Source organism: Chenopodium album, chromosome 19 (genome assembly GCF_948465745.1).
Source record: "Chenopodium album chromosome 19, dcCheAlbu1.1, whole genome shotgun sequence".
Lineage (NCBI taxonomy): Eukaryota > Viridiplantae > Streptophyta > Magnoliopsida > Caryophyllales > Amaranthaceae > Chenopodium > Chenopodium album.
In genome coordinates this window covers 9661174-9671494 of record NC_137852.1, presented here as the reverse complement: position 1 = coordinate 9671494, position 10321 = coordinate 9661174, and positions in this window count along the sequence as shown.

Here is a 10321-nt window from a genome sequence, read left to right as displayed (position 1 = left end):
TAGAGGGGAGTTGGAAGGAAGGGTGTTAATAGTGAGTAGTGGGTAGCATGACATTTCGAATAAATGTGCATTCTCTCTCCTTTTAGTTTTTTATTTGCTTATATTAAATCTTTCTACAAGTGGTAGTGGGAGGATAACTCATCTAATTATCAATGGACAATTTTTATTACTTCATCTAACTAACCTTAGCTTTCTATACTTGAATGCTTTGATTATTATGAACTATGTTGATTGTCGTTTTTACCTGATTAAATAATTGGTTGTGTGTGCTGAATAATTCGAAACATATATTTTTTGATGAAACTGGTTGAAAATTTTGACTAAATTTAGCAATTGGTCATTCTTATAGCATTTATTGGGCCAACTGGCATGTCTTATAAAAGGGATCTTACCATCAATGTGAAACACGATCTATGTCTATGTCGAGATTTAGGAGGGAGGAACGACTCTTTTATGATCGAGTTTAGTCCATTGCCCTAGAACACGATCCCAATCTTACAAGAGCACCACCAATATAGGGTCGGGAAATTAGTTTTGGCTAGGGTGAGTTCGGAAAAACAGTTAGAATTGTCGTCTAGGGCATATTATTTGCTTACTCCTACAAGGTGGAACAAAGGTTGTAGTGATGGACCATGTTCTACTTCAAGGTTTCTTTTGTGACTTCCAATCTACCATATGGCAAGCCAATTGTCTTAACTTGTGGCCTAGTTTAATGTGCATTTTATGTGTCAAGTTGTTGGTATCTTTTGTAGCTTGGCCAAAGTTTGTGTCATTAAAGATCTATCTTTTTAGCTTATTTCAGTTACTTTAAGTTTAAATAAGTTCAGTTTATGGCTAGTATATCTAGCTAAGTTTTTTCCACTAATAGATTAGGTCAAGTTAATATAAATTTATAAAAGGGTGTATACAATAATGAATTTAATTAAAACACACGCATAAGTTTTTTTCTTAAGAAAGATGCCCTGCTACAGTTGTCATGCCTAAGGGTTTGTTCACATTTACTGAACTGAGCTAAATTGAACTGAACTAAACTGCTTGGAGCTTAACTGAACTGAACTGAACTGAACTAAGCTGAAATGAATATTTTATGAGAGAAGGAAATTAGGAGCTACACTGAACTGAACTGATTGGAGTTGAACTGAACTGATTAGAGCTGAACTGAACTAATTGGAGCTTTACTGAACTAAACTGAAATTAAGCTGAAGTGAACAGGCCCTTAGATTCAAAGAAATCAATTAGAATACAAGCTAGCTAAACTACAATAAAATTATAACAACTGTTTTTAATAAGTGAAAACTATCCAAATATAAAACAAAACTTCAATTATCTTTTTAACAATATCCTTGTGAGCAATCAATTAGAATAATATAGAATGATTAACCAGAGAATAATATGTAAATCTACATTCAGTGATCCAATAGCTAATAGCCTAATAGCCATACATTTTATTATGAGACCTTTATAAAATTAACTTCCAAGAAATTTTGAAATGGAGTAAAATAAATTATATTATCCCTAATGTTTATTACAAATATATAAAAATATAGAAATAGAAAGATAATGAAAAGTGTAAGCAATGGGTGTGTGGTGTGATCTATTTCCTGACATTTTATGGATCATTTATAATTTAGTTATTATTATTATTATTATAATTATTAAATAATTTAAAAAACCAATGCAATGCATCTTGTGCTTCTAAAATCGTCAAAGCTCGAATCCCTTATCAATTGCAGGCCATGCATATCTAACGGAATCCTCTGATTCTTGTTTTTATCCTTTCCCTTGTTTTTTTCATCGATATCCCTTTTTTCTCTTTTCTTTTTCTTTTTGACAATCTAATAATGTCTAGGAGACTCGAGAGACGGAATAAGGAGGCATGGAATTTTAGAGGGTAACAAGTCATCAACCAGGTTATGGTTTTTTGGTTGTTACATTCTTAACGCGTAATCCTCAAGTCATGCTCGGTTTTTTATTTGATGTGGATTATAGTCAGTATTAATTTATTTCTTTATAAACTTGGGAATATATATAAATTTTATGTGAGGTTGAGGTGATGGAGTAGTGACATCGCTCTCACCTCATATCTTTGAGGTTTAGGGATCAAATTTTATGGAGCTCATTTGAGGAATTTTCCTTATCTCTCCCTATATAGACAAAGGCATGTATACATCGGAAGTTTATGACAATTACTATCATGAATTGAACTTTTGAACTCACCTTTCCTACAAAACAAATTCAACTATAAGTTTTGTTTTAATTTGCTCCATACTTGTTTAGTACTTGCACTAAAATTTAACTTTAATTTAAATGTCCTTTATCAAAAAATAAATAAATAAATTTGTGCTAGCTAAAATCTACTCTGTACTTCTATACGTACGAGTATTCTGTATTACAAATACTTATACTAAGGTTCTGTTCTCATTGACTGAACTCAGCTAAACTGACTAAGCTGAGCTGAGCTGAACTGAACTGAACTGAATATTTTATAAGAGAAGGAAATTAAGAGCTGAACTGAACTAAATTTCAACGTAAGATAACAAGCCCTAAGGGATCATTTTATTTATCGTCTAATTTTCCCTTTTCTGAACTATTTGATCCTTATTTAAAGATGGATACGACCTAACATGTTAATTAATTTTCCTCACACTAAGGGTCTATTCTCTTCGGCTTAATTTTAGTTCAGTTCAGTTCAGCTCTTAATTTCCTTCTCTTATAAATAATTCGTTTCAGCTCAATTAAGTTCAGTTCAGTTCAGTTTAGCTCCAATCAGTTCAGTTCAGCTCAGTTCAGTAAATCAGAACAAGCCTTAAGTAAAAAAAAAGATAAAGTTTTCCAAAATGGTGACATTCAAACATCCCCTTGATTTTCTTTTTCATTTAATTTTTTATTTTTCCTTAAAAATGCTCTAATGCTCCACAAATGTTATGTTAGTAATATAAGGTACAAATTCAAACACGTTAAGTGGCCTTCGTCCTTTGAAGAAAGTGGGGGATGATAAAAGATAAAGATGGTCCAAAAAAATTATAAATTGATTTTATGATATAAATTGATGAATTAACACACACTTTTTTTTTAATTTACAGGTCTTTCATAAACCTGCCCAGTTGCCCACGCGAAGATCTAATGCGGCGCAAAAGCACGCAGCATAAAGTATATATGCTTTTATATTAATTATTATGAGTATTATACTAATCAAAGACACTAATTACAGTAATCAGTGGTACAATGAAGTAGAATCACTGACAATTTCCTTATTAATTGCCAATACAATCACTGGATTAACGTGGTTAGCGGCCGTGATTGTCCTTCTTTCACACTTTTATCCGATGCATTTATAGGATGTCAACTAATTTAATTAGAAAGCACATTGCCATATTGGAAATGGTGAAAAGTACTCAATACCTAAAATCAAATCTTATCTGCTTTATCGTTGTCTGATTACTCTCGTATATTTATGTCAAATAACAAGTGTAACAAATAGAAAACTCATCAGTGTCACCATCTACATATGCTTGGAAGTTGATATTCTCTTATATCCTATAATCCCCCCTCCCCCACTAAAGTGTTAGGCCCTGTTCTTTTGAGTTGTTGTGCTTTGTTCTACTCTGCTAAGTATTAATAATCTGCTCTACCCTATTGAAATATGTTCTGATCAGAAGCTCAAAAGAAGAGGGTCTTACTTGTGTAGCTAGCCTAGCGGAACTATAAGATATAACGGTTCACTAATGTCCTTCTCCTTATAAATAAATAAAAAGACTGTATCGAGCATGCACTCTAATTAACCACATAGATACATCAAATTCATGTGAATGTATGGATCTCAAATTTGCACATAGATACATAAAATGCATGTGAATGTATGGATCTCAAATTTGTGGGCATATTATTAATATAAAACGAACCAAAAAACAATTGAACTGCAATGATCAGATAAATTAGGACATTGGTAATTAAAAAGAAGTATATGCACAAATGCAATAGCCATTAATTAAAGAAAAAGAAAGGCATGCCAGAATCCAAGAGATTAATTAAGTTGCTAATCTTCCATGATACAAGGCTTTACCCTAATGATGACAATTGGTGGGCTAAATGAAAGACACATAAGCAACCTTCCTTTTCTGGAAGGATATTATTTTAAGATTAATAAACTTTCCCCTTCCAGAAGAAGCATATATACACCTATAATCTTGTTTAGTGATTCCCAACACCTTTGTCTTCACCACTTAAAGGGGTACGTTTCGAGCTGTAAGAGGCTATGATCGAATATAACACATTCCTTTTGTTATTGGTGTTAATCTTGTACTCGGGTGTAATTTTATATCACGCTGTTTTTCCTATGTTTTATGTTTATGTACATCACGAGCATGTGGTGAAGAGGTTGAGCTATAAGGGTATTCTAATTGAATTGAAAGAACTCTTATTGGCACATTATGATAAGAGGGGATTCTAACATGTCATGTCATTAATGTACATCATGATACGGCTTCACTTTTAATTTTTGAGATGAAAAGGAAATATAAAGCAAAAAATAATTTTGATAACATTTTTACACATTGTACAACAACCGAAAGTACAATTGGTACCAATAATCTTAATTAATTAGGGTTTGAGTAGGCTATGCATGCCCTCCTTTGAAGGCTCATCTAAGCCCTAAAAATAGGCAGATTGTGTGAAGTAAAAAGCTTTGTATCACTTCATATTATTGTACCATGTCATAATCAAATTTAGCTCCGCCTCTGAATAAAATAAAACTTGATACCGGCCAATAAAGGACCACCACATGTACCTTCCTAAATTATGTAGTCGATATATTACTCTAAAAGGAGGTAAAAGGGTTATGGAATTGATCTGGCAAATGGTGATCCAATCTTTTCCACTTTCGGCAAACAAAATGGGCATCATATGTGTAGGCAGGGTGGATCACCACGTGGCAGGCTAGGGTTGGTCTACTCTAAAGGCTGACAACCAACCATATATGAGAGATATGTTTGCTTTATGGAGGTTTTGATTAGGTTAGAGATATGTAGATCGATGTAGCCTTACTTTGGTCTAACTACTTTGGCATGTAGTAAGGTCAATTTCTCATGCTATCTATTATTGTTACCCCACGATCGACATCTTCATCAACAAGATAGGGCATTTAGGGTGTAGGGATGGGAATGAGACCATGAGTTGTCGCCATTTAAATTACTTTCTCCGTTATCCTAATATTATGGGAACAATTTACACATCTCAATGTGCACTCTTAATCATTAATAGTTTACTTGTATAAAAGTAAGTATTATGAAAATTCAGTTTTATAAAAGTATATATTGAAATGAATCTAATAACAATTCACATGAACAAATTTTTCATTGCATATAGATCACGATATGTGGACATGTGGTTAACTTCTTGAAGAGGAGTGTGTGAACAGTGTTGAAAAAATGCAATTGCTTTCTACAATTTTAGGAGAATAGAGAATAGTTATCATCGTTTCCACCCCAAATAAGTGTGGAAGAGTTGAACAAGTGGGGTAGGGCCAAGGAAGAGATCGATTTTGCCACATTTGGAGTCCGTTTTATCTCAAATTTGAATTACTTAGGGCCTATTTAAACATTGAAGGCTTAGAGTCTGTTCACATTTACAGAATTGAGCTGAACTGAATTGAACTGATTGGAGCTGAATTAAACTGAACTGAACTGAATACTTAATGAGAGAAGGAAATTAGGATCTGAACTGAACTGAACTAAACTTAACTGAACTAAACTGATTGGAGCTGAACTAAACTAAACTGAACTGAAGTGATTGGAGCTGAACTAAATTGAACTGATTGGAGCTGAAGTAAACTGAACTGAACTGATGAACTGATTGGAGCTAAACTAAACTGAACTGAACTGATGAACTGATTGGAGCTGAACTAAACTGAACTGAAATTAATTAAATATGAACATGCCCCTTACTTGGCCTAGAAAGAGAGTAAGGCTTTATTAGGAGCTTTGATAGAAATAATAAGATTGACAAATTAATCCGAGTGATATTTTTTAAGTAATTAAAGGTGACTTATTTGTGTTATTTCAAAGTGGATCGAATAAACATCTACATTCACATTATAATACATGCTTTGTTAATAAGAACAACCCTAATTAAACATCATAACTTATAAGCACAAATATAATATCTAACCAATGAGACTTAAAACAACCATTATATATTATTTCGTATTGTAAATATACAAGTAAGATTTACATAAAAATAAACTGAGTGAATGTACAAAATTTGACTAAATTATTGATTACCGTACTCCCTCTAATCTGATTTTTTTTCCAAGTGACACACCAACTTTAAACCAAGGGTGTGTTCTATTCACTTGATTTTCATTTATCTGAACTTATTAGACCTTATTAAAATTTATTTTAGTTGTAATTTATACTTGTATAACTTCTATTAGAACGTATTTTTCGTATCTTATCTGAACTTATCTGACCTTAAATAAGTAAGATTAAGTTGAACAGAATAGACCCTAAATCCGAAGAAATGAGAGTAGTGTAGTGTAGAAGAAGGTGCTAAGAAGGGGTGTAAAAAGGGAAGAAGGATAAGGGTAAATTGGTGGCATGTGCCATAATCACATGCCTTGTAAACGTTGGGAACATGCAATGCAGCAACAGTAGTATATTGAATAAGCCTGCATTTGCATAATGTTGTTAATGTTGCGTTGTTAAGTTGTTCAATTTTAAGTCAGAAATATTGCTCGGAGATCTGCATGTACACTGTTACGGCCACATTCCACCGCCCTCTTTTCTCTCTCTTTCTGCATATTGTTGTTGGTCAACTTTAGTATTTAGTTCGTTCTTCCCTGTCATTTTTCTAGCATAAATCTGCAGTTTCTTAAAGTTTGTCACATGATATGATGCATATAACCTCTTTATTTGAATAATTAAAGATATGTTTATGATTGTAAGTTTGTAACCGTTAAACTATTAGAAAAACAAATGTTAGATAGTCTAATGTAAGGCCGTAAGGGCCTGTTCACTTCAGCTTAATTTCAGTTCAGCTCCAATCAGTTCAGTTCAGTTCATTTCAACTCCAATTAGTTCAGTTCAGCTCTAAACAGTTCAGTTCAGTTCAACTCAGTTCAGCTCAACTCCAATCAGATCAGTTCAGTTCAACTCACCTCAGTTCGATCAATAAATGTGAACAGGCCCTAATTTTTAAACTATTATTATCATATTGTCATACACGTGTGTATAAAAAAAAATGCTTGCTTTATTTATTTGTTTTTTTAGGAAAAACTAGCGCTAACCTGACTATGGACATTCTTTCTTAAAAAGTATGTCTCAATCATCGGTTAACTCATGACGGTCTCAGTTTTAGGGGGTACTTCTTAATTAAAACATTCCCTAGCTTATTACGACCAGGTAAGCCAGTTAAAATAAAATGTTCTTCTTTCTATTATATGAAGAATAAATGCTAGGAGTAGGAATGTAATTTAGGGACGAGAGGAGTATTGTTTTATGGGGAAGAAATCTAGGCCTATAGGGAGGATAAAACCCTTCCCTGCCTCTTTTCCAGCAAATAAGGTTAATAACTTAATACCAATAAAGAGCAAGTGGCCCAATGAATAACCATTCTATGAATTAGCAGGCCCAAGAAAAGGTAGTTGGACCTAACAAAGTTACAATGATCAAAGCTAGTTCTAACAAAGTCAACCTGGGTTAGTGTAATACCAAGCAACTAGGAACATCATACAATTACTTTCTCTTTTTCCCTATAATTTCTTAATTATGTTTCATTCTTTTCCAAATACATTAGGAGCTTTCCTCGTGATTAAAACTATCTACTTTGTAATATTTATTTACCGTACATTCAATTTTAAAGTTACTCGTAAAATTGTTTCTTCTATTAAAATTATTATAGTCCTACTACATTTGACATTTTCACTTATTTTAGGTCATAAACTAGTAAACATGTACGAGTATTTTAATATCAAAAGTCAAACCCATCACAAATAATGTATTGATTGTCAATTGATTAAAATTACCCCCATATCCACCTACCTCACCTCGTTCCATATCAACCTTTTTACCCAAATCCTTGTATTATATTCATGACTATTATACTTCGTATAATTTATTACGAGTAATAGAGTATCACTAAACCATGGAACATTTGATGTTATCCTCCTAAAGTAAAATGTCGTATGATTTAAGGCGAAATTATACTTTTTGATGCACCTAGACTACACATACATAAGTGAACGAACGATAGAGGTTGTGGAAATGGGTTGGTCAAACTATGAGTTTAAGCACATGTTCTCAATAAAAAGATCAGATACGAATCTCGACCAAAATTTATTCACACAACTATCTTCCAATCACAAAAGCAAAAAACCAAGAATATTCTACAATAATAAATGGTTTATTCGATTAAAGCAAAACATGCCTAAAGTAAAAGAACACCAAAGTTTACACATTTTGTTGAAGCCTAGCTTTAAGTCTTCAACCCCATCCATACAAATTCACCGGATTAAACGCTTGCATCATAGAATCTAAAGAATATGATCCAATATTAAGAATTCAATTCTAGCATTGTTGTTCTTTGAGAGTTAAGACCACCCTTTTCTAATGCGGAAAGGGTGGGAGAAATGTAAGCGAATATTATAGTTAAGAATCTCAAGATCATATTCTCTGTAGAGGTTGGGAAGCACTACCAAACTTATAACTGCGATATCCTTATTGTAGAGGTATTTCGAGTATTTGGAGAGCATAGGAAGTTTTGTGGATCAAGGGGGAGTTACAAGGGACTTAAGGAGCATGTATGGTAAATTACTACTTCCTCTATTTTTTAATATGTGCAACATTTGAAATTTTACGTTTGTCAATGCAAATCTCTGACCACTAATATATCTAATAATCGTTTGATATCAAATAGTATAAAACTTTAATACTTCCAAATTAATAATACTTTAAGAAATATTTGAAATTCTTATCTAACGCCCTGAGACGTTCATTAGCAAGATTCATTTGCAAATGATTAATTTCGAATCTAAAGGAGTGTTGTATGCCAAAGAATGATTTGAGTTGTTTTTATGCTTCATCTAGATACTGATAGACACTAAAATTGAGTTCCCGAGTTGATACTGATAGACACTAAAATTGGATTATCAAGTGTCCAATAGATTGATGATGTATTGATGTATCCACATTTCACAAGGTTGAGAACTAAATATACTAATTTTATAATCTATTTATTATTTAGTTGATCTAAATTATTTTTTACATAGAAAGTAAGATACACCGAGAAATTTAAGTACGTCTTCTCACACGACTATGACCTAAACTATCAAGGAGTAAAAAATAAGAAAAGTAGCTATCTAAAAAAGATCTATATCTTGATGAAGGCCAGTAATAATGTCACATGATCTCTATCATTTACCAACACAAAACCTACTATTTGTTCGAACTATCTAGTAATTTATGGCTATTTAAAAGTAGGTTTTTAGAAGTTATACTAGAGAAAAAGGCGAGAAAGAGTTGTACAAATACCCAATCCAAAAATTTTATCAATTCAACCTATTTTTCGAACAAGTTTGAACAACCTTAGATAATGCTATGCATCTTATCAATTCAACCTATTTTTCGAACAAGTTTGAACAATCTTAGATAATGCTATGGCAATTTTCAACATGGAGATACCGAATACAGAGTGCAAGTTAAGATTTGGCTAGGCCAATTCCTTTTCTTTACAAGAAACATTGCTCAATTTTTATTCATCTCACAAGCAGAAGTACACACATACTCTCAAATTTAACATTGATGAATGCATGGATTCTACCAATTACACAAAAAGGTACAACTATCCAATATACATAATAACTATTTCCGTGAATCTCCTCACAGTAATCCATCGATTAGACTCTCTAAACTAATCAAGACTATGTAATTTAGGCCATACAGAAAACTTCAGAAGGGAAAGGAAAGGGAGGGAGGGCCTTAGAGGATGGGGTGGGGAACTATTGCCCTCGCTTGAAGGGTTTACCCCCCACTCTTCCTCGTCAATAAAGAGGCAATCATGTTTAAAACAAGAAGTGGTTGATGAAATGATGTGGTGAATTACCCTCATTGTGGAGGTTATCGCTAAAAATTCCACCCCCCCCCCCCCCCCCCCCTCCTTCCCTCCTTTTCCCTTCTCACTATAACACCACATCCTCTCAACAGGCCATCTTCCTCTTTGCCCAAGAATGCACACTGTAATGATGATGAAATGACATGAAGACAATAAATCAGGGTTAAAGGAAGCACCAAAATAATCAAGTAAATGGTACAAGGAAAGGAGGTTATAT